The sequence below is a fragment of the Notechis scutatus genome, chromosome 9 (genome assembly GCF_049901735.1).
Source record: "Notechis scutatus isolate UNSWTSFEM ecotype Mainland chromosome 9, rNotScu1.2, whole genome shotgun sequence".
NCBI classification, from domain to species: domain Eukaryota; kingdom Metazoa; phylum Chordata; class Lepidosauria; order Squamata; family Elapidae; genus Notechis; species Notechis scutatus.
The window spans coordinates 20,618,109-20,642,176 of record NC_142017.1 but is presented as its reverse complement, the minus strand read 5'-3'; the positions used below and the strand labels follow the sequence as shown (position 1 = coordinate 20,642,176).

Below are 24,068 nucleotides of genomic sequence, written 5' to 3'. Positions count from 1 at the left end.
GACACCACATTTAATTTCACTTGGACTTTTACCTAGGGCAGAGGGGTGGCCTAAGTAGCTCTTTCCAATGCTGAAATATCAAAAGAACAAAGTGTCCTTGATGTGCAGGTTTTTTTTACAAGTTTGTTTCTTTAATGTTTTACCAAAACATCCAACACAAAAATGGAACAAAGGCTGAGAAAAAAAGCAACAAAAGCTACATAAAAAGAAGAGGGACAAAATGACAAGAAGGAAGGCAAACGTTTAGACATTTATTAAAGCACTCATCTGCAAAAAGGAATACGTCATGTATCCATCAAATATTAAGCGATATTTAAAAGTTTCTAAATTAAAGAGAATACATTTATTCTCTTGAGACGTCAGGACCTCTGTGCCAACGAAAAATCTATTACATCACTTTTTGCAGAGTGGATAAAATTGCCTTTTCCTAACCGGATAAATTACACAATTCCACTACTTAAAATATTGAGAGTAATTCTACTTTTCCAATTGTTCTCTTAGCAATAGTCCCACACCCCGAATAGCTGCATATTCCTCAAAAATAGTCAGATCCAAAGTTGGGAATCTAATTTAGCATAACATTAACATCTAAAAGATTTATATTTCTGTAAACATTTACAGATTGTCCCTTAAGTGACACTTTGATGGGTAATGTTGAAAATGTACACAGGTGTGTCTTTAACTTACAGCCACAACTTAAGCAAGACTGTTGCTTAAGTGAGTTTTGCCCCATTTTACAACGTTTCTCCCTACAATTGTTAAGTGAATCACTGTAGTTGTTACACATTTGTCAAGTTGTGTTTCACTTAAGTGATTCACTTAACGATTGTGGCAAGAAAATGCTGTAAAATGGGGGCAAAACTCACTTAACAAATGTCTCACTTAGCAACAGAAATTTTGGGCTCCATGGTGATCGTAAGATGACAACTGCCTATATTTTACACGATTTTCCATCTGGGAGACAAGTAGGCTTTGGAGAGTGGTGCGTTGGCCTAGAGTTGGAGCTCTTGCCTGACAATCAGGGGGCTGTGAGTTCGATCCTAGGTAGAGGCAGATATTTCTCTTGTCTGGGCACACTGAGAATATATCTGCTGAACAAAACTCCGCATTGGTGACAGGAAGGGCATCCAGCCAGTAAATACTCTGCTAGCTCCATTCAGTTGCTCAGGCTCCACCCCGCAAGGGATTAGGGGGTCATTAAATGAAACAAGTAGATTTCGGCAGGGATCCTACATCTACTTGTCTCCTGCTTGAGCAGAGGGATGGACTAGAAGACCTCCAAGGTCCCTTCCAGCCGTATTCTGTGACCTACTTCAGATTGCATCTCATTTCAGAAGGCTTAAAGATACCATTCTTTAAATTGGGGGGGGGGGGAGATCCAGTCCTAGACTGGAGGTGATGGCTGGTGATTGCTCCGCAACGTCTTTCCAAAGCTGAGGATCACCTCTTGCAAAGGAGGAGATGACGGACTCCAAAGCAAAGAGATGACAAGAAATGTTATTATCTGCTGTGTGGCAACCCCACAGCTCCCTTTGTTTCTCCCCAGAGCCTTCAAGATGTTTTCTTGCCAGCCAAGATTGCCAGCTTGATGATTGGTTCTTTACAAAGGCCTTGAGGACTTGACAGGACTAATTCAGTTTTCCTCAAACTGGATCTTCCAACCAAAAGTACACCTGGTTTTGCTCCTCTCCCGTTTTGTTCTCCAGGCAGCGAGATTTCATTTTAATTGTTGCTGTGAGCCGTTGCAGAAGAAAAGCACCTGGGCTGTTCCCAGCAGAGTCTGGATTTTTGGGTTGGGTTGGGTTGGGTAGCGTTGAGTTGGTTGGCTGAGATTGGAAAGAATTAGGTACAAGAGATGTACTCTTTAAATTCTGTGGGGACTTGCATTTTTCTGGCTCAAGGAAGGGAGAAACACCTTGCCATTAATAAGAATAGAATGGAATGGAATGGAATACTTTATTGGCCAAGTGTGATTGGACACACAAGGAATTTGTCTTCGTTGCATAACCTCTCGGTGTACATAACTGCTCCAGAATCCAGTGGTGCTCCACAGCCCGTAAAAACCTCCGCAATGAGGTTCAAACCTGGATTTCAATTGATGTATGCCACCTTCCTTAACTTGCACCCTCCAGATCAGTGGTGGGATTCAAAAAATGTTACTACTGGTTCTGTGGGTGCAGCTTGGTGGGTGTGGTGTGGCTTGGTGAGCGTGTCTTGGTGAGCATGGCAGAGGAAGGATATACTGCAAAAATCCCCCTTCCCTCCCCACCCCACTAACCTGCTTCCCAGCTCCGTTCTCCTGTGCAGGGCAACCAAAGAAGACCCAGCCGATCAGCCGGGACTCAATGGGAGGCAGAGAAGAGATGGGGTTGGCGGGGCCAATCGGAGGTGGGATTTTCCGGTTCTCCGAACTACTCAAAATTTCCGCTACCGGTTCTCCAGAACTGGTCAGAACCTGCTGAATCCCACCTCTGCTCCAGATACACGGAGGCCAGAAGTCCCAAATCCTTCAGCTGGTCCAGGGAGCTCGAGGTTCAACTTATCTGAAGCATGCCAAACTGGGGGGAGCTAATTTAAGCCTGGGAAGACGGTGGTCAGGAATCCAGGAATGTTGCAATGTTGAGTTTAACGTCTGTATTGTGGGGGATGAGCCATTGCAAGATGGAAGAGGCGGTTCCTGGGACCAGTGTAGGGAAGGCTGGATGTTGGTGATAAGTGTAGGTGTTCTCCCTCTGTATCATTCCACCTTAGTTGGAAGCAGAAGCCAGGGGGGGAGGGGAGGGAGAAATCTCTGCGTTTAGTTTTCCACTCCGAAGAAATTTATGTATCTGCTGACATCACGCAGCTGATCCCAGCTATTTTAGAGGTGTGAGCTTCTGTGCGCACGCAGGCAGGCTCCCATATGTCTCTCTAAATGTGCAAGAGACAGGGGGAAAAAACAGGACTTAGAATAACTTTATGATCACTTTGAATGTACACCAATCGGCATACATGAAAATGGAATTTGGTTGCATACAGCTCTCCAAGGGTCGCCCAGTATACACTACATAAATGTGACAAAATAAATAAATAAATACAGGAGAAAGCGAGCTGAAAAGGCCTCCTGTCTGCCAGTGTTCCCAGGGCAGCCTGGACTTCCCCAACTCATTTTTAAAGGTGGCTCAGTGGCTAAGACGCTGAGCTTGTCGATCAGAAAGCAGTTTGGTGGTTCGAATGCCTAGCGCCGCATCACGGAGTGAGCTGCTGTTACTTGTTCTGCTAACTGAGCAGTTGGAAAGCATGTAAAAATGCAAGTAGAAAAATAGGGACCCCTTTGGTGGGAACAGCGTTCCGTGTGTCTTCGGCATTTAGTCCTGCTGGCCACATGACCATGGAGACGTCTTCGTCCAGTGCTGGCTCTTCGGCTTTGTAACGGAGATGAGCCAGAAACGATTAGGAAATATGTGCGAGGGGAACCTCAGAGCAAAGGTCTCCAAACTTGACAGCTTTAAGACTTGTGGACTTCAACTCCCAGAATTCCTCCTCCAGTCATGTTAGCTCAGGAATTCTGGGAGTTGGAAGTCCACAAGTCTTAAACTTGCCAAGTTTGAAGACCCTTGCCTTAGAGACTGAGTGGGGGCACTTAAGGCAATCAGTTGGTTTCTGGGAACGTTTTAAAATACAGGTAGTCCTTGACCTACGACCAAAATTGAGCCCAAAATTTTATGTTTGCTAAGTGAGAAATCTGGTTTATTTGACTGGGACTCTGGATTATTTACTTAATCTCTGGTTTATTAACTTGAGGGCAGGACAAGAAACAAGGGATGGAAACTCATCAAGGAGAGAAGCAACCTAGAACTAAGGAGAAACTTCCTGACTGTGAAGACAATGAACCAGTGGAACCACTTGGCTCCAGAAGTTGTGAATGCTTCAACACTGGATGTTTTAAGAGACTGGATAGCCATTTGTCTGAATTGGACTCCTGCTTGAGCAGGGGGTTGGGCTAGAAGACCTCCAAGTTCCCTTCCAACTCCTATTCTATTCAGTTCTGTTCCGTTTTAAATTGTTTACTGTATTTGAAGCCTTACCAGAGAATGTTTTCATTGCATCATCTAAGCTGTCATGTTGCTTGGATTGTAGTAGGACAACAACTGAAGGAACATACACACATGCACGAACATATACATACATATGTGCATACATATATACTTACGAATAAGGCAGAGTGGAATTCAGAAACAAGTCCAAGGGATTGATGAGGTTTGTAATTTGGATATAAAACATCCAGATAGAAATTTATTCTGTTGCATAAAGCAACTAGGAGATGAAACAAGAAAAGAGGCTTGGAGGTTCACGTGGGCAGGGAGAACTGCAGTTCACAGTTGTTTTGGCCAGCAAGTCTTAAACCTGGGTGGGCAAAATCTCATCACACTTCATTATTTGTTTTCCTGGCCTGAGTGAAGAAGGCATATTTATATTGTTTTATTTGTTTCCTAGTATGACTTGATTGCTTATTTAGTAACCTATGGCTATCACTAAGTGTTGTATCTTAGGGTTCTTGATGAATGTATTTTTTTTTCTTTTTATGTACACTGAGAGCATTTGCACCAAAGACAAATTCCTTATGTGCCCAATCACACTTGGCCAATAAAGAATTCGATATTCCCTTTGCTCTCGCTCTCTCTTCCCCTCCCCCGGCTAGAAATTCCAGGTGTGGCATTCCCAGTCCAGCTGTAAAACACATGGGGAGTGAAAACAGCCCTAGTTCCTTCAAGCAACCCTGCCCAAATGGGAGCTTCCATCTTCCAGGGTGGAAAGGGGAAATCCAGAATTAGAAATAATGTTTTTGTAAGGACAAGTTTAGTTCGGTTGCCTGGTGCCCTGATTCTCTTCTGTTGGGACAAAAGGCATTGGAGAAGAGAAAATAGGAGTTTGAAGCACAAGGGACACCTTGTCCCACTCAAGAGATTTAATACCAGTGTTGTTGTGGTTTGCTGGCAGCAGGTGTGGACGGCTGAGGCCTCGGAGAGCGGGGACTCAGATGAGGGGCCTGCGTGTGACGCAGGGATGAGGCCAGGACCATCAGGGAGTGGAGTGCTGCCTTTGGGGATTGTGGAGGCTGGCAGCAGTGAGGAAGAGGTCCCCGAGGAGCCTGTGCTCAGTGCGCGTGTGTGCAGGGCTGCTCGAAGGAAAGAGCAGCTGCAGCAGCATGGGCAACTCGGGAGTAAAGCTGCAAGGTAATGGCCCCTCCCTTAAGAGATAAAAGCCATCTGAGAAACTGGAGTTCTTTGCAGGAAGCAAAGACGTTTTTACACTCAAGCCTTGCGGACATTCAGAATATCTTGGTTGGTGTTTGGAGACTCTTTGTGTTTGAAATATTTCTTAGTAACTTTATCTGGTGTTCTTGGCAGCCTTGCACAACCTTGGCAAGGCTCATTCTTATCAGAGACAATTAGTTTGAAACAGCCTTTTTACCGGGAAGGAACGGAATTTGCAAACAATTATTAAAAGGTTTTGCTGTTACCTCGTGTTTCATGTTTGTTTCCTTGGAACAAGGTTTGGGTCAGAACCAGTGCAGTCTGGGCAAAAGAGCTGCGGGTGGGCGTCCAAAAGGGCCTCTTGAAATTCAGGAGTGGGGATGGATGGGCACTGGGAAGCTGCAGGCCTCAACATCCAGCTTGTGCTTAAGTCACTTGCTTGGGGAACATTGAATGTCGTGGTAGTGAGGCTGATAAGAAAGATCCTGCATCCTGCATGGTAGCATAGCCCCCATTCAGGCATGCCAAAACCTCCTTTCTCTTTTAAGTGTCCTGCATTACTTTTACCTTGATTCCCGGCCTCTTTCCCTGCCATATGGATTTTGACATTAATTTGGTTCAGATTCTTAGAAAAGCTTTTCTCTAATTTTAGAGAAATATTTTGGAATAAGAAGAGCATTTTTGGTAATATATTCATTTTTATAACGGCTATCCTACCCATTAAGGGAAAGTTGCAAGTTCTTCTATCTTTCTAAGTCTTTTTCAATTTAATTTATTAGTTTAGTACACAGGTCTCCAAACTTGGCCATTTTAAGACTTGTGGACTTCAACTCCCAGAATTCCAAAACCAGCTATGCTGGCTGGGGAATTCTGGGAACTGAAGTCCACAAGTCTCAAAAGTTGCCAAGTTTGGAGATCTCTGGTTTAGTAGTTTAGACAAATCAAACTACCGGTATCTACTCCTCTTGGAAGCCCACATTCCTGGCACAACACTAAGCCTATTTTATGTATTACAGTTAGTCCTCGACTTACAACAGTTCATTTAGTGACCGTTTGAACTTGCAACGGCACTGAAAGAAGTGACTTATGACCGTTTTTCACACTTACAACCCTTGTAGCATCCCCATGGCCACCTGATCAAAATTTAGACGCTTGGCAATTAACTAATATTTATTGCCGTGTCCTGAGGTCATGTGATCCCCTTTTGTGACCTTCTAACTAACAGAATAAATGGGGAAACCAGATTCCCAACAACTGGGCTGCTAATTTAAACAATTGCAGTGATTCACTTAACAACTATGGCAAGAAAGGTTGGGGAAATCTCACTTGACAGATCTTTCACTTAAGCAACAGAAATTTTGGGCTCAGTTGCGGCTGAGGACTACCTGTTGTAGGTTAAATGTTGACTTTTTGGGGGCACTTGTTGACTAAACCAGCTAAAGAAGGATGAACTCTGTAGGATTAGTTTAATAAAAGCCACACTGATTTCTCAGAGTCTCCCGGTGCTAAATAAACCAGGGGTCTCCAACCTTGGCCACTTTAAGACTTGTGGACTGGAACTCTGGGAGTTGAAGTCCACAAGTCTTAAAAGTGGCCGAGGTTAGAGACCCCTGGAATAAGCCATTTGTTGCAATGAGCTTGTTTGCTTTTCTTGATGGATGACTTTGTAATTTCATGGACTGTCCTCCTGAATGGTCCAAAAGTAGAGCAGTAATGGTTTGGGTTTAAACAAGGAGCAGAGGAAGCAATCTCTCTGCCGGGCGGCTGACCCTGGAGGCCTGCTCTGTAATTAAAAAGTAAAGGTGTGGAAAAGCAGAAGGCAGGGATTGTCAAGGGTGTGTTACTTGCAGACAGAGGCAAAATGCAGGCATAGCCCTCAAGCAATCCAGCAATCACAGCCTTGTTGCTTAAAACATCCTTCTATCTCCCTGTCTATCTTCCCCTTGTATTCCGAAGTGACTAATATGCAGGCCATTAGAGCTGCATCAGAAATGAACCAATCAGAGGAGGTAATAATTAGTCAGCAGGTAAGAACTGTTTAAAAGAACTGTCGACGCCAGAAGGATGGGGCTCAGGGATTTGAGGCCAAACCTCAGATTCCCTTCAACAGAATTGCTAGGTTGCCTGTCTCATTCCACCCAACGAAATCTTCACCCGTTGTGGGGCAACAGGATGGCTACCTTCACACAACCTGCTAAGTCAGGGGCTGGATCCCTGCAAGGCGCTGAGAGGTAGATTGCTTCATTGGGTTGAGAGAAGCTTAACAAGAATAATAATAATGATAATTTATGAAACTTGTATGCTCTCAACAACTCATGCCAAGCTCAAGAAGGCCAATGGCCAAGGAACGCTTTAGCATGGCAATACAAGCACTCTTGCAGGAGATGATCAGGCTGAGCCCGAAGAGGGAGGGGTCAAATGCGTCATCAGTCACGAGCCCCTTCGTGCCCACAAAAGATCATAGTCCAATCCACCTTGAATTCCGTTGTGACTTATTAACAGCCAGTTTGCTTGGACCATTAATAGTAACAGATTCTTGAGTGGTGCAGTGGCCTCACCTCACAATCAGAGGTTGAGCTCTCTCGCCTCACAGTCAGGAGGCTGTGAGTTCGATCCTAGGTAGAGGCAGATATTTCTCTCTCTGGGTACATTGAGGGTGTATCTGCTGAACAAAGCTCCTCACTGGCAACAGGAAGGGCATCCGGCCATTAAAACTCTCTGCTAGCTGCATTCAGTTGCCCAGACTCCACCCCGCAAGGGATTATGGAGTCATTAAATGAGGATGATTAATAGTACAGATTCTTGTAGAGAGCGTAAGCTTGCAGTAAGTCTTTATATTCATTTGAACTTCCTGGCCTCCTGATTTCCCAGGCGTTTGATAACTTCACTCTCTAGGTGAAATCCAGACAGGACAAGTTGTTTACCAGGTGAAGGGAGTCTTGGGACAGGCAGGCCTGGACCAGAAATGAAGATTCTGTAAAATTGTTCCAGCGGCTAATGAGCTTGCCATCAGAGGAACGGTTGCAAGATTCTACCACAACGTCCTGCGAGTAGAGGGATCAGAATGCCATTTGTGAAATAATACTTCACTGCCTGCCTCAGAAAGTTGCTCCTAAATGTTGTAGGTTGCATTCGCAGTAAGCCCAGTTGAAGTGGATGTCACCAAAGCATCCCTTTGCATCTAGGCTTCTTGGGCCGCGCTTTCAAAGTCAGTTTTTCCTGCTGGCTGGACTACCTGGAAAGTCCTGACCGTTTGCTGAAGTGGTTCGCAACTCTCGCCTTCTTCCCAGGGCTGAAAGAGGGACGAGGCCCAGGTCGGTCGTCCAGCTGGCTGCATGCTTAAACCAGGAATAGAACTCTTGGTCCTCACCTTCCTATCTTGAAAAGAAACCTTTGGGTTTGCTGGAGGTGGACATCTTGGTTTGGCCACCACTGAGTTACTCCTGCGTGTCCCTTTCTGCCAAGCTGCCCATCACACAAAAGGAACGAAACGCTTGACCTGTTTTTGAGTGGCAAAAGGTGTTGACTGATAGTGGTAAATATCTGTAGCTTGGGTGTAGGATGAGGCTGGAGGTTCATTCTCCAAGCTTCTGGGTTGTCTTCAGAATGTTCAGTTATCAGACTCTTACAGCAGAATTTAGGGGATATTTACTGACCACACAAAACCCTTATGAGCAGAAGAGCACAGGTCCTGACATCCCCTAAACTCCGCTGAAGATATTACCTGGCTTGGTAACGAAATGTTTGGAAACCAACCCCAAGCTCAGAGGACGAAGCTACACCCTCATCATTGGCTCCGCTGGCAAATGGAGTCATGGTATCCACCATTAGTTATTTGTAACCCGAGATGTATAACCCCAAATCTAAGTGTAACTGAACAAACTCACTGGGTTCCCATAAGAAGCTAGGATCAATTAGAACCTTATTCTGGCTCCATGAGATGACTGGCAGGAGGCAACTTTCTTAAGTTCAGAATTTCAACAAGATGGCAAACTCCATCCACCTGGTGTGACCTAGGCTTAGAAAGCATAAAACACAATCTTAGTTCTGGCAAAACCTCTTTTATTTCCACAGCTGTGAATTACGTTCATTCACAGCCAGCCAGGCTTCCCAAACAGTCTTTCAGGGGAATGTTTATAAACACCCGCCTTATCGCAACTTGGAATGCTGCCAGGGAACTAATTTCCAGGCTCAGGGCAAGGCCAAACTCGACACAGAGTCAAGCAGAACTTTTCAAAGCTTGAATCAACCGGATGAACTAATTGCTTCCTGCAAAAGCTCACGTCCCATTCGCTCCTCTTTTAGGTCCCATGGGGGGGGCAATCATCTCCAAGGTGTGGCCTTACTTCTTAGTTGCTTTCTCAATTGTTCTTGTTTTCTGCTAGCCCTGTGCATGTGCAGGCTGGGAACCGGTTCCAGAATCACCCCCGCCTCACTGCTGTCTGAGTCTGAAGGCAGCTGATGACTGCCAGCCTGCCCTGGCCCCATCCCTGCCTCTGATGCAGAACCCTCGTCCGAGCCTTCCTCAGCCTCCAAGACTGGCCCAGGTTCCTCCCCAACCTCATTACTGTCCGACTCTGCTGCCAGTTCCGTTAGCCACCAGCGGGCCACAACATCACCAACCCTTTCTGAGTCTAGACTTCTGGGTTGTGATTTACCAACATTTTACACTGTCCTCAGAAGAGTTCTTGCCTTGGGTGTAATTTGTTCTGTAAACCCAGCCATTATGGCCTTTGGAGAATCCTCATTTATGGCTGAGCAGATTGTGGGAATCCAGTCAACAGCCTTCCTTCCTTCCTTCCTTCCTTCCTTCCTTCCTTCCTTCCTTCCTTCCTTCCTTCCTTCCTTCCCTCCCTCCCTCCCTCCCTCCCTCCCTCCCTCCCTCCCTCCCTCCCTCCCTCCCTCCCTCCTTTCTTTCTTTCTTTCTTTCTTTCTTTCTTTCTTTCTTTCTTTCTTTCTTTCTTTCTTTCTTTCTTTCTTTCTTTCTTTCTTTCTTTCTTTCAGCTTAGATAACTCCAGTGCAATATAATATGGGAATCAAGTCAATCGTTTGGAATCCTAAAATTATAAACTCAGTTGAGCCAGTATAGTAGTTAGGGCAGGGATGGCAAAACTTTTGGGTCAGTGCGTCAAAAAAAATGGGGGGTGGGAATGCCTGGATTTCATTGTTTGTTAATGGCAGCTATTCAGATTTCTCCATCAAACTTTCAGGCAGAGAAATTGGGCAGAGGATTTCCTCCAATTTCTCCAGGGGAAGGACAGATTTTCCCATAATTTCTCCAGGGTGAAACTACTCCTTAGCAGTGACAAACGTATCATGAATGAAAGGACCAATATTGTCTTTTCTTTGAGATTAGGGCTGCCAACCAGTGATGAGAAGACCTCGCCCCGCTCATCACAGAATAGGTGACGGGAAAGAAAACATTCCAAATTTTAAAGACTGGAGTCCAGAGGTGCATTTTTTTCTCTGGTTTTCAAGTATCTTTCTATTGCAGAAATGAATAGCTGAAATGTCATGTTGCTATATGCGTTAGATTTAATAATAGGTTCAAGTACTAAGATAGGATTTTTTTTATGAAAAAAGTATCCTAATCAGTATATAATGAGAGCCATGGTGGTGCTGTGGTTAGAATGCAGTGTTGCAGGCTACTTCTGCTGATTGCTGTCTGCCTTCAGTTCTGCTGTTCAATCCTGACCAGCTCCAGGTTGACTCAGCTTTCCATCTTTCCGAGGTGGGTAAAATGAGGACCCAAATTGTTGGGGACAAGAAGCTGACTCTGTAAACTGCTTAGAGAGGGCTGGGAAGCACTGGGAAGCAGTGTATTAAGTCTAAGTGCTATTACTTTTTGTCTATCTATCTATCTATCTATCTATCTATCTATCTATCTATCTATCTATCTATCTATCTATCTATCATCTATCTATCTATCTATCTATCTATCATCTATCTATCATCTATCTATCTGTCTATCTGTCTGTCTATCTATCTATCTATCTATCTATCTATCTATCTATCTATCTATCTATCTCTATCTCTCTTCTATCTATCTATCTATCTATCTATCTATCTATCTATCTATCTATCTATCTATCTATCTATCTATCTATCTATCTATATCCATCCATCCAACTCTATATCTATCTAAGAGCTGTGGTGGCATAGAGGTTAAGAATGTAGTATTGCAGGCTAACTCTGCTCACTGCTAGAAGTTCAATCCTTGACTCATCCTTCCATCCTTCCAAGGTGGGTGAAACGAAGACCCAGATTGTTGGGGGCAGTAGGATGACTCTGTAAAACGCTTAGAGAGGGCTGTAAAGCATTGTGAAGTGGTATATACATCTAAGTGCTATTGTTATTGCTACTTCCAGCCCTTCAAGGAAGATCAGACTAGGAATAATGCTATGTAGGCCAATTCTGCTTTTATTGTAAAGCGATACAGAATCTTGCAAGTCTGAATGTGCTTTCTCAAATTACTTTTCTGCCCCCGAGTCACTCCTCTTTTATTTGACTACTCTCTTGGTTGCTGCTCTTTCTCCTGTTCCTCAAGGTTATTCCAACTTTCCATTACATGCACAAGCATGCAGAAGCTCACACATTCATTGTTTTGCCCTTGCCTTATCACGTTTGCATTGTTTTATTTTTGTTTGGATAGAGAAATTAACTATTAATGAATATCCTCCCCTTTGAAAAATCTTTTTTTTTTTTTTTTGACTGAAGCCCCCTGTGGGAGAAAAGCACTCGGGAAATATTCTCCGGGCACACTAGACTGGATTTGGGGGCGTGGGGGGGAATCCGTCAGAACCCCCCTCCCCCTCGAAATCTTAGCCTTCCTCTCCCTGCTTTCTGGCTCCTTCCTGCTCAGAGGCCAGAGAAAGGTCAGCCCTGCCAAGGGTGTGTATGCGCAATGTGCAGTGTGCGGGCCTAGGATGCATCGCAGGGGCACATCTAAACGCCCTCTGCTCTGGGCATGCCAAGACTGTGAACCTGGGCAACTGGCCAGCTGCCCACCTGGGCATGTCTGTCAAAGCAACGTCCCTCTGCTGGGAAAATTGGGTTGGGCGTGTTGTTGACACAGTGTCCGTCTCCCCCCTCACCCTCCGGCCCTTATTTTTATCCCGTGGCCACATCCGGAAAGGGATTGGAGCTCCTGCTTCAGAGGGTCGAGTCCCTGGTGATCTTTTTTTCCCCTCTGGAGAGGCCAGGATGGTCCTCAGGTGGCTCTGGCGTTTGGCTGCCTCCCTGCTCCGAAAAGGTGAGCCCCTTGGATTCCCCCATGGGGTTTCGGGTACCTTAAAACAGGGGTCTCCAACCTTGTCACCTTTAAGACATGTGGACTTCAACTCCCCGAGAGAGTTGAAGTCTTCAACTCTTGAGAGTTGAAGTCCACACATCTTAAAGTTGACAAGGTTGGAGACCCCTGCCTTAAAAGACCTACTGACTGCTCCGTGGTACCTGGCGTGCCGATTTATTTGTTTGTTTGTTTGTTTGTTTGTTTGTTTATTACTTACTTACTTACTTACTTACCAACCCCAGGCTGCCGTATGTTTCATGTCTCCTGCTAATCCTGCCATGGTCTCCAGTTGGTACCATTCTTTTCTTTCCTTTTTATTTTATTTTTAAAGATTATTTTTGACTGCGCAACTGGACTTAGGCACAGACTGAAGTTATAAAAATAGAGTTTGCCTGGTTGCTGGGCGATGGGAAAGCTTTGCTCCTGGTTGCCCAGGTAAAAGTCTATGCCACTTGACAAACAGGTCTCCCTTCCTTTGCTGCTCAGGCTTGTTTTCGGTGGTTGGGAAGCCTTTTCGACAGTCTGCAATTGCTGTGTTGGGTGGATCAACCTGGGCAAGCTCCCAGGTGGAATTCTCTAGGCCAGGGGTGTCAAGCTGCATCCAGCCCACGGGGTGCTTAGATCTGGCCTGCAGGACTGCCCTGGAAACAGCAATGGACTGGCCCACGGCGCCTCTTCCAGTGAAAACGGAGCTTGGCAGGGCCCCACGCAGCCTTCCTGGGCTCCGTTTTCGGTCGTGACGACCTCCTGCAGTCCTCTGCCGGTGAAAATGGAGCTTGGGGCGGCAGCAGCGTTTTGGCTGGCAGAGGGCTGCAGGAGGCCATCGTGGCCAAAAACAGGGAGTGGGGGGAAGGGCACACGTGGTGGGGCCTGGGCTCTGTTTTCGCTGGCAGAAGGCTAGCAAAACAAACTAAAAACAAAACAAAAAGAGAAGTGCATTTGAGCATGCAAGATGAGACAGGAAAGGAAAAAGGGAAAGAAGAAAGATGAAGAAAAAGATGGGAAGAGAGCAAGGAAGGAAAAATAAGGAAAGAGAGGAAGGAAGAAGAAAGGAGAAGGAAGAGGGAAGGAAAAGTATAGAATATAGAATTCTTTATTGGCCAAGTGTGATTGGACACACAAGGAATTTGCCTTGGTGCAAATGCTCTCAGTGTACGTGGAAGGAAGGAAGGAAGGAAGGAAGGAAGGAAGGAAGGAAGGAAGGAAGGAGGGATATGAGAGTGAAGGAGGGTCTCAAGTGTCTTAGCACTTGGCCGCCACAGGTGCCCCCGACACGAGTGACATTGAGCTGGCCACGCCCCTCCCCCCAGGTCAAACACAACCCTGATGCAGCCCTCAATTAAATCGAGTTTAACACCCTGCTCTATACCAGAGGTCTCCAACCGTGGCCACTTTAAGACTTGTGGACTTCAACTCCCAGAGTTCCTCAGGCAGCTTTGCTGGCTGAGAAACTCTGGGAGTTGAAGTCTACAAGTCTTAAAGTGGCCAAGGTTGGAGACCCCTGCTCTAGGCTGTATCATCCCCCCGGGAAAACAGCCATCCCAGCTGGAGAGTCCACAACTAAAAACAGTACCCCAACTACAAAGCCTTCTTTGAAATAACTGCAATATATGGGCGCTCATTTCCAGAATGCCAGCCCGTCCATGCTACTAAGATGGCCCCGTATTGATTTACAGATTTATAAATCCATGGAAGCATTTTAGCTTGTCTCTTAGAGGCACACAAAAATTCCCGATTTAATTCGCTGAACTTCACTGTCGGTCAGTCAAAGTTTATTTTGGTCAAAGAGCAGCATGGAACAAAACAACAAACTGTTCGAAAGTGAAAGAAGAGGACCAAATATATAACATCAAGCCAAAGGAATAACACAGAATATTTTTACTGCTATCATTACCAGCGTAAGCTACGTCCCTAGAACTAAGAAAGATACTATTCCAAGATAGATGTAGGATAAAATAAAATAATCTATGAGTATATACTTATTTAATATTGAACTGTGGTTCAATAGTTATGCATGGTTATAATATATTAAGGAATTAAGATTAAGATATTAAGATTAGACAATTTAAATCTTAATTGAACTTGGCAACATCCAGAATTTGCTTACATTGTAGTTGTGTGTCTTCCTTGATTTTACTTCTTCCTTCCTCCCTCCCTTCCTCCCTCCCTCCCTCCCTTCCTCCCTCCCTCCCTCCCCTCCTGCCCATCTCATTTTACATTATTTTAGGCACCTTGCAATAAAATGTAAATATAAATACTAAAATGCACAATAGCCAGGCATTATCCAGCCAATCAGCAGTGTAACCAGGAGACAGGCACTATGCTGACTTTATAAATGACGCAGTTGTTGAAGACTAGATGCTGAAGAATTATAAGATTTGATATAATGCTGGTGGTAGCTGAAAAATAAATGTCCATTCTTGGCTTAGGGGCATGTATTTCTGTGCTTAATTGAGGTATTAGATGTATATCCTACCTTTTCCCAAGAGTTAAGGGTGGCTTACCTGGAGTTTATTTCGTATTCACACTTGCACTCCTGTGAGATAGATTGAGCCAGGGGCTGTTTGAAAGTCACCTAGTGGGCTTCCATGGTCAGTCCTAATCCTGGTTTCTCTCTGGTTCCTTGCACAAGAGCACCAGATAACTGAAGAATGAATTGACCAAGGGACAAAAGCTTTAAGGAGTAAGCAAAAGACACATTTATGGCAGTGTGTCATGGAGAGCGACAGATGTGGTGTTATTAATTATAATGTGGAACATGTTTGAATATTAGTAGCTCAGGTTGATAGTGAGGCTGTTGGTTTGAGCTCCATTGTCAGTGTGTTTTGAATTGTGCTCTTCTGTACAGACTGGCTGACGATGTCTCCTCCAATGGTGACGAAACGTTTGCAACCAAACTGTCAAGCTCGGAGCTCAAACTAACAGCATAAATGCAGAATATTGGGTTATTTTGGGTTGATGTATTGCATTGGAAGTTTAAAACTTTGGAGGTTTAAAAACTTTACAAATCAATACATCCAAAGTTCTGCGATACGGATCCGTTCCTATATTGGAGAGTGACAAAAACAGCGAGACGTTGTTGTTTTGTGTCACACCATTAGTTGCACTTCATTTTTCAAGGAGAATATTTTTGGGGGTTTACTCTTCCTCAAACCAACCTTATTTGGAGGAAAGGAGTCCAGATTTTTCTCATTGGTTTTTCTAGGTGAAAGCCTTTTGATGCTACCAGTCAAAAACCGTTGTTCAACTCTTCTTCCTAGTTTGTTTGTTTGTTTTTCTTTTGGGAAAGAAAACATGTAAAAAGTAGCACTGAAAAGATAGATAAAGTCCCTTAGATCAAGGGTCTCCAACCTTGGCAACTTTAAGACTTGTGGACTTCAACTCCCAGAATTCTCCAGCCAGCTTTGCTGGGAGTCTTAAAGTTGCCAAGGTTGGAGATCCCTGCCTTAGATCAGTGTTGCTCAACCGCCTCAGTTTTAACAAGCATGGGACTTCAACTCCCAGAATTCATCAGTCAGCATGAATTTCTAGGGAATTTGAAGTTGAAACACACACATTTTAAAACTTGTTGGCTGAGGAATTGTGGGAGTTGAAGTCCACAACATCTTAAAGTTGCTGAAGTTTTAAAAAAAAAAACCTCTGCCTTACAACATTTTGAGAAGCACATCTTAAAAGGCCTTTTGATAAGCAATTCGGTGGCTCAACCTAAGACAGCCCCTTCTATCACCTCGGTCTTTCTTTTAATGAGGTTGGGTTGTCTTCTCAGGCAATGGCTTCCTACTTTCTCACTTTTTTGTCTCTTGCAACGTATCAATTACTGTAAGGAAAAGCGGCACCATCGTCTTTGCACGAGCCCCCTTCAGTTCTGAAGCAGGCTGAGCTGGAATCTTTTCCCAAGGCAATTGCTGCTGTTGTAGGCATACTTAATGAATTTGCAGAAGACACAGAGCTGAGAGCTAATATTTTAGGAGACGGAAGAAGAAATTCAAGACGATTCCGATCTCTTGGAAAAGATAACAGAATGAAGTTGAAGAGCGACAAATACAAAAGATTTCATTTTTGCAAAGGGAAGGAAATGCACAGGTCGAGGCACAGACCTTACAAATAACAGAATAACAGAGTTGGAAGGGACCTTGGAGGTCATCTAGTCCAGTGGTCACCAACCAGTGGGCCTGGGACCACTGGTGGTCCACGAGAAAATGTTGGTGGTTCACAGAGAAATGTCACCCCCAAAGCAATTAATCCAGGCTGCGTGGGAATACAAGGCTGCGCCACCCACATGGCCTGTGGGAACACAAGGCTTGTGTCACTTGCATTGCGAACAATCACGAGGTAGTGAGGGGAGGGAGGAAAGGCCGGCGGGGATCTCGCCCCACCCGCCTCGCCTGGCCACCGGGCTACTTCTTTCTGCTTCTTTCTTCTTCTGCTTTTGGCTGCACGCAAGGAAAGCCGCAAAGGTCTTTCTTTCTCTCCCCCGAACTCCGCCAGAAATGAGACTTTGGGACCCTGCAAGGCCTCCTGCTCCAAGAGGCTGCACTGGTGTGACAAGTCTCACAAAGACTCATTTCTGGCAGAGTTTGGGGGAGAGAAAGAAAGACTTCTGCTGCTTTCCTTGGATGCAACTCAAAACATCTGGAGCACCATTTGAATCCCATCGACATTGACAAAATCCCCATCAGTCAATTGCAAAAGCAGCTCTCCTCAGAACAGCTTAGGTCCTGCAATGATAACCTTTAATATAATCAGAGAACAGCCTCTGCCTATCTCAGGTCCTTGGGAAGTACTCAGTAAGGTAGATAAAGATGCCAAGTGCTGACTGTGTGACCAACCATAACAATAATAGTCACAATTGTGCTGTCTGGGAGTGCAGTGAAGTATATCTTCAGCAAGAACAGCCCTTCTTTTTCTTCCCTTGCAAACGTCGTCCCCCTCCTTTGCTTGGTGTCCAAGGACAAGGTGTAAAAAAATGCTGCAAAGCAGGTTCTGCTGCCATAAACCTTCTACTCCAGTGGAGAATTACTTGGCTGGATTGGAAGAGAAACAACCCAGCAGCGTAAGAACCACCCTAAAAAGTTACTGGAAGGAGAAGCCCTGATTAATAAAGGCAAAATAACCTCAAGGGTTCGGTCTGGGAGCAAGCATCATGCACGGAAGGGTCCCGCCTCACAGTTCTGGGATTAAATGCTCCTGTAACAAAATCCTTGGTTCATTTTGGCCAGTCCCTTCATCCTGCAAACATCCTTAGTTGCTGGGAGCTGAAAATCCTGAAGCCGAAACACCAAACCTGCCGTACAGCCATGAGAAGCACAACTCTATCGCTGAGCAGTCTTGTTGGGGCAGATTAACAGAGTTGGAAGGGACCTTGTAGATCATCTAGTCCAACCCCCTGCCCAAGCAGACCCTATACCATTTCTGACAGATGGCAGTCCAATCTCTTTTTGAAAGCCTCCAGGGATGAAGCTCCCACAACTTCCAAAGGCAACTTCCGTTCCATGGGTTGATTGCTCTCCCTGTCAGGAAATGTCTCCTTATTTCCAGAATTTCTCGTTCAGTTTCCATCCATTATTATATCTTATCTGTCCTTCAGATGCTTTGGAAAATAGTTTGAAATGGTTACAAGTCTGGATGTGTCAGAATCTTTTAAGACCGAATCTCATCCTTTCTGTCTTCATATGAACAGGGAGTGGGGAGCGGTGCCCGAAACATTCTCATAAGTCTTTATCTTGGTCAGGATTCAAGCCATCTTCACCTGATCATTGCCTTGGTAATGGGATCTTCTCTCTGTCCTTTAAGACTACCTGCTGTACTCCCCACCATTGGATCAGATGACTCAAATTCAAAGAAAGCATTTTGAGCTTGAAATGATAACAGATAACAGATAATCAGAGTTGGAAGGGACCTTGTAGGTCATCTGGTTTAACCTGCTGCCCAAGCAGGAGACCCCTCCACCATTCCTGACGGATGGGAGTCCAATCACTTCTTGAAAGCCTCCAGAGGTGAAGCTCCCACAACTTCCGAAGGCAACTTCTATTCCATGGGTTGATGGTTCCCCCTGTCAGAAAATTCCTCCTTATTTCCAGGTTGAATCTCTCCCTTGTTCAGTTTCCATCCATGATTCCCTTTCTGGCCTTTAGAAAACAGCTTGACCCCTTCTTCCTCTGTGGCAGCCCCTCAAATATTGGAAGACTGCATGTCCCCCCTGGTCTTTCTCCTCCCTAGACTAGCCAGGCCCAGTTCCTGCAACTGGTCATCGTATGTTTTAGCCTCCAGTCCCCTAATCACCCTGGTTGCTCTTCTCTGCACTCTTTCTAGAATCTTAACATCTTTTTTAGTGTGTGGTGAACAAAATTGGATGCAGTACTCTAGGTGTAGTCTTACTAAGGCTCTATAGAGTGGTATTAGTACCTCCCTTGATCTTGATTGTATCCCTCTGTTAATACAATTTAGGATTGCATTGGCTTTTTTGGCTGCTGCTGCACACGGCTGGCTCCTATTTAGCTGGTTGTCCACTAAGACTCCAAGATCCCTCTCACAGTCACTGTTATTAAGCCTTGTTTCACCCAGTCTATATGTGTCCTTTTGGTTTTTCTTGCCTAAGTGTAGGACTTTACTTTTCTCTACACTGAATTTTATTTTGTTAGATAGGACCCAGGGTTCCTGAAGGACATGTTGATTTTCCTTTTGGGGGAAGCGGACCTGGACCTGTTCCTGGGTTTCGGTGGACAGAGCCTCCCCGTTAGGCTGCGTCTTCCCTTCCCAGTCTGGTCTCCACCCGAGAGCCTGACCGGCAGCCTTGACCTCTGCCAGATGAGCTGGCCAACTTTTCATAGTTGGGGAAGAGATGCCAGCCAAGGTTCCCAGCCCAGGATGATGGCTTTTTGGGGAAAAGCATGACTGAAGGCCAAATACACTTGCGGACGGTAGCAGAAAGTCACTTTTGCTTTCAGTCTGACTGGATCCCTCTCTTCTTTTCCAGAGACACCTTCCCAGGTTGGAACAGCCACATTCGGCACCGAATAAAGGGACTTGCACTTACAACCATTGTGGCATGCACCAAAGACATTTAAACAGAATTTGGGTGCAGGGCAGCCAGCAAGTACTTAGGATGCTTGCAGAATCCCGAATTCCTGGAATTGCCGTTTGTGACTGTTTGTCCTGCCCTTGTTGGAGTCTGATTCTGAGGGGGAGATTGAGCAGCTGACAGGGAGTGGGAGTGTGGCTCCGGTGGCTGTGGAGGAAATGGGGGAAGAGCACAGTCCAGCTGGGCATTCAGAGGAAGACCCAGGGCCACCCCCTCTTCATCCTACGGCATGCAGGGAGGAACGGAGAAGGGAGCAACATGGCTTACGGGAGAGAAAAAGGCCCTGATCCCTTTCATTAGTTGTAGCTGGGAAAACAGGATATAAGTGGGGCATTTGCACACAGCTCCTTGCTGGAATCAAAGAGTGCATTATCTTTGTCGAGGCTTATCTGGGTTTTGGTGTCTTCCCAACTGTGGGTGCTGCTTTATCTGTTGGAAGTCTGCAATTTATCATCCTGGCCTGCCGTGTTAATTACTTCAGCGTGTTTTGTGTTGTTCTTTTTTATTTCTAATTATCTTTACTTTGGGTTCGGAGTGCGTTTCTTTCCTTTGCAGACTATTTTTGGAAGAGTTTGATATCCAGCCGAGGATAATTGGACATTGGGGGCCAAATTAGAGGCATTAAAAGGAATGTATTCTACTTTTGTGACTTTGTTATTTTTGTGTCACACCCCGGGTCATCACTCTGTTCCTGGGGGCATCCAATGAACAAAGTCAATGCTTAACAACTGCAGTAATTCACTTAAAACCATGGCCAAAAAAAAAAAAAAAAATTGCTAAATCGGGCACGACTCACTTAACAACCTCCATGCTTAGCCATGGAATCTCTCTTGTTATCTCAAGTCGAGGACTACCTCTGCTGTGAAGAACACTGCATATTCTGAGCCTTGCTTGTCTGGCTAATGCAGGGGTGTCAGACTCAATTTCATTGAGGCCGCATCAGGGTTGTGTTTGAGCTCAGGGCGCTGGGTGGCTTGGCTGGGACGGGGCGGGGTGTGGTTCCATTTTTGGCTTGGATGGCCTGCGCCCGAGCTCTGTTTTTGGTGGCAGAAGGCGGCGGGAGGCTGTTTTGGCTGAAAACAGAACTGAGGGGGCCATGCATGGTCCTCCCGAACCTCATTTTCACTGACATGAGGCTGCAGGAGGCTGTCATCAGGGGTGGGATTCTACCGGTTCGCACCTATTCGCTAAAACCGGTTGTTAACATTCTAAGCAATTCGGAAATTACTGGGCTAATCCTGTAAGGAAGGCAGGAAGGAAACATTCTGGTGTTGCTTACAGAAACTGCCTCTCCGTTAACCCTTTTTACAGTCTTGGCAGGACAAGACTTCCTGTCTCTGGAGTTTTTTCCCCCTCCTTTGCTGGTACTTTGCTTGTGTGGAGTGGCCATTCAAAGTTACAAGGGCACTGAAAAAAGTGACTTATGACTGTTTTTCACAGTTACGACTGTTGCAGCATCCCCACAGTCACGAGAGGCCATGTGAGGAGATGTGTGCCTCGATGTGAGTGATGTTGAGTTGGCCATCCCCAGCCAGTCACATGACCACCAAGCCACGCCCACCAACTAAGCCACGCCCACAGAATCGGTTGTTAAAAAAAATTGAACCCCACCCCTGGCTGTCATGGCTGAAAAACACAGCATGGGGCCACGCGCAGCCCTCCCGAGCTCCGTTTTCGCTGGCAGGAGACACCATGAGCCGGTCCTTCACTGTTTCCAGGATGGCCCCGTGGGCTGGATCCAACCCGCTTGCCTGGATTTTGACACCCCTGGGCTAATAGAATATTCTGTCTTTGCCCACGATTGAGCCTTAAATGCTGAACCCAAAGATACATGCCTAATAAGTTTAGTTTAGTTTAGTTTAGCTTAGTTCTACTTTATTGCCATTGCACCCCATACAACGAAATCAAACACCATCTTCAGTGCACATCATGACCATGCAAATAAACACAAACACGCATCCTTCACACTCCACACATTGAATGGAAAACCCCTGACACTACAGCAACACTGCACTATACAGCAGAATTCAAGAGCTCCTGCCCTGGAATGGAAGCTGTTTTTCAGCCTAATTTGTCCTTGTTTTTATTGTCCTGTACCGTCTGCCAGATGGTAATAGTTCAAAAAAAGGGGTGCCCAAGATGAGATGGATCTTTGAGGATGTTTTGAACTTTCTTAAGGCAGCGGGAGCTACAAAGCTCTTCCAAAGAGGGGAGAGGGCAACCCATAATCCTCTGGGCAATGACGTTCACCCTCTGGAGCGCTGTCCTACCTGCCCCTGTGCAATTGGCAAACCCTACACAGGTGCAGTAAGTTAAAATGCTCTCTGTGGTGCAGCAGTAGAAGGTCACCAGCAGTTTTCCATTCAGTTGTTGTTTCCTGAGAAGCCTCAGGTAGTCTAATCTCTGCTGGGCCCTTTTGACCAGGGCTGCAATGTGAGCCCCCCAGGTCAGGTCCTCTTTTAGGGGGGAGTAACAGCATTTCCACTTAAGACATGTGAGAGCCTTCACTGCAGAGGGTGGAAAGCATATCTCCCTCTCTCTCTCCCTCCCTCCCTCCCTCCCTCTCTCTCTCTCTCTCTCTCTCTCTCTCTCACACACACACACACACACACACACACACCACGAGCATTGTTCGTGCTTCCATTCTTTGAAATCCTAGCCAGGATTATTCAGATCAGGCTGGTTGACATATGCGGTTTAATATCCGTTTAACAGCGTCTTTAGCATGAGCTATGGAATCCGCTGTAATTGGGTTATAATTCGCATTGGGGGGGGGCGGGGGGCTAAGCCCTAAGGAGAAGGCAGCTGTGGCCAAGCCCTTAATATTTTAAGCAGGTGCTGGGCCCATCCGAAGGGTGGAGAGAGGGCTAAGCTTTTGTTGGTTTGTTATATTCTATTTTTCTGGTCCGTGCAGCCAGCAGCGTTCCTTGCAAAAAATAAATATTGCAACCCCCTGCTTCTTGAATCTCAGTTGTCTCACTCGGTTTATATGAAACTTGAGTAATTTTCGGCACGTCATCTTACATAAGAATTTAAAAAAAAAAAAATCCCAGCTCCCTTTGCACCACTTATGGTTGAATCTGCCCCATCCTTCAGGAGAACAGCTGGGAGGTGGTTCTTTTCCCCTCACAAAAAGAGCCTGCATTTGCAGACACGCAGAAATTAAACATTTCCCTTCGCATGGAACGCTCGAAAGGAGCTGGACTTTGAAAGCCAGTAGAACCCCGTCCTTTAATTTTTATTTTATTTTATTTTATAAAGGCAGTAAAATCACTCTAGGTGTAGGGACAATGTAAAATATTAATATATGATAAATAATGGAACAATTAAAAATAATAGCACAGTTTTCTTTCTCCCCCCCACCTATTTCTTTTTTTTCTTCCTATTTTTCTTTCTTTCTTTCTCTTCCTTCCTTTTCTTTCTTTCTTGCACTTTCTTTCTCTCTTTCTTTCTCTACCTTCCTCTTGCTTTCTTGCTTTCTTGCTTTCCCTTCCTCTTGCTTTCTTTCTTTTCTTTCTTTCTTTCTTTCTTTCTTTCTTTCTTTCTTTCTTTCTTTCTTTCTTTCTTTCTTTCTTTCTTTCTTTCTTTCTTTCTCTCCCTTCCTCTTTTTCTTTCTCTTTCTCTTCTTTCCTCCTTCTTTCTTTCTCTTTCTGTCCCTTCTTCTTTCTTGCTCTTTCTTTCTTTCCCTTCCTCTTTCTTTCTTTCTTTCTTTCTTTCTTTCTTTCTTTCTTTCTTTCTTTCTTTCTTTCTTTCTTTTTCTTTCTTTCTTTCTTTCTTTCTTTCTTTCTTTCTTTCTTTCTTTCTTTCTTTCTTTCTTTCTTTCTTGCTTGCTTGCTTGCTTGCTTGCTTGCTTGCTTGCTTGCTTGCTTGCTCTCCCTTCCTCTTTTTCTTTCTCTCTTTCTTTCTCTTCTTTCCTCTTTCTTTCTCTTTCTGTCCCTTCCTTTTTCTTTCTTTTTTTGCTCCTGTCAGATTTTACTGTACAATGTTAATCCTTGAACAAAATGTCACCTCAGATCATGGAAGTAAAAGCGGCATTAAAAAAACACAAAACAAAAAAGTTTTTTTCTCTTGTGTGCAGTTTTGTCTCTCTGAGCATTTGGTGGGGCTTTTTGTCGTGCTCAACTTTGCAACTGTTTTGTTCCATTTAACACAGCGGGGTGTGTGTGTGTGTGTGTGTGTGTGCACGCACGTGCTTCGGGTGCAGCGGGAATGACAGGTTGCCTCCAGGAATTCATCACTGGGCTATGAAAAATCCGCTTTGGCATCCTTGTAGGAAGTTATATTTAGTGGCCCTTCGAAGTTACAATGGCGCTGAGAAGAAAAGGGACTTGCAACGGTTTTCCACCCTTACGATCGCTGTAGCCTCCCTATGATCGTAGGATCAAAACATTTGGACACTGGGAAACTGCTTCATTTTTTTGACGGTCGCCGTGTCCCGGGGTTGTATGCTCCCCTTTT

At 45.1% G+C, this 24,068-nt stretch overlaps 1 protein-coding gene across 1 annotated transcript in view; it reads left to right on the top strand.

The window, feature by feature from the left end:
• ZNRF1 (zinc and ring finger 1) overlaps positions 1 to 24,068 on the top strand; it is a 51,156-nt gene that overhangs the window by 20,508 nt on the left and 6,580 nt on the right. The gene's annotated exons all lie outside the window — the stretch shown is intronic.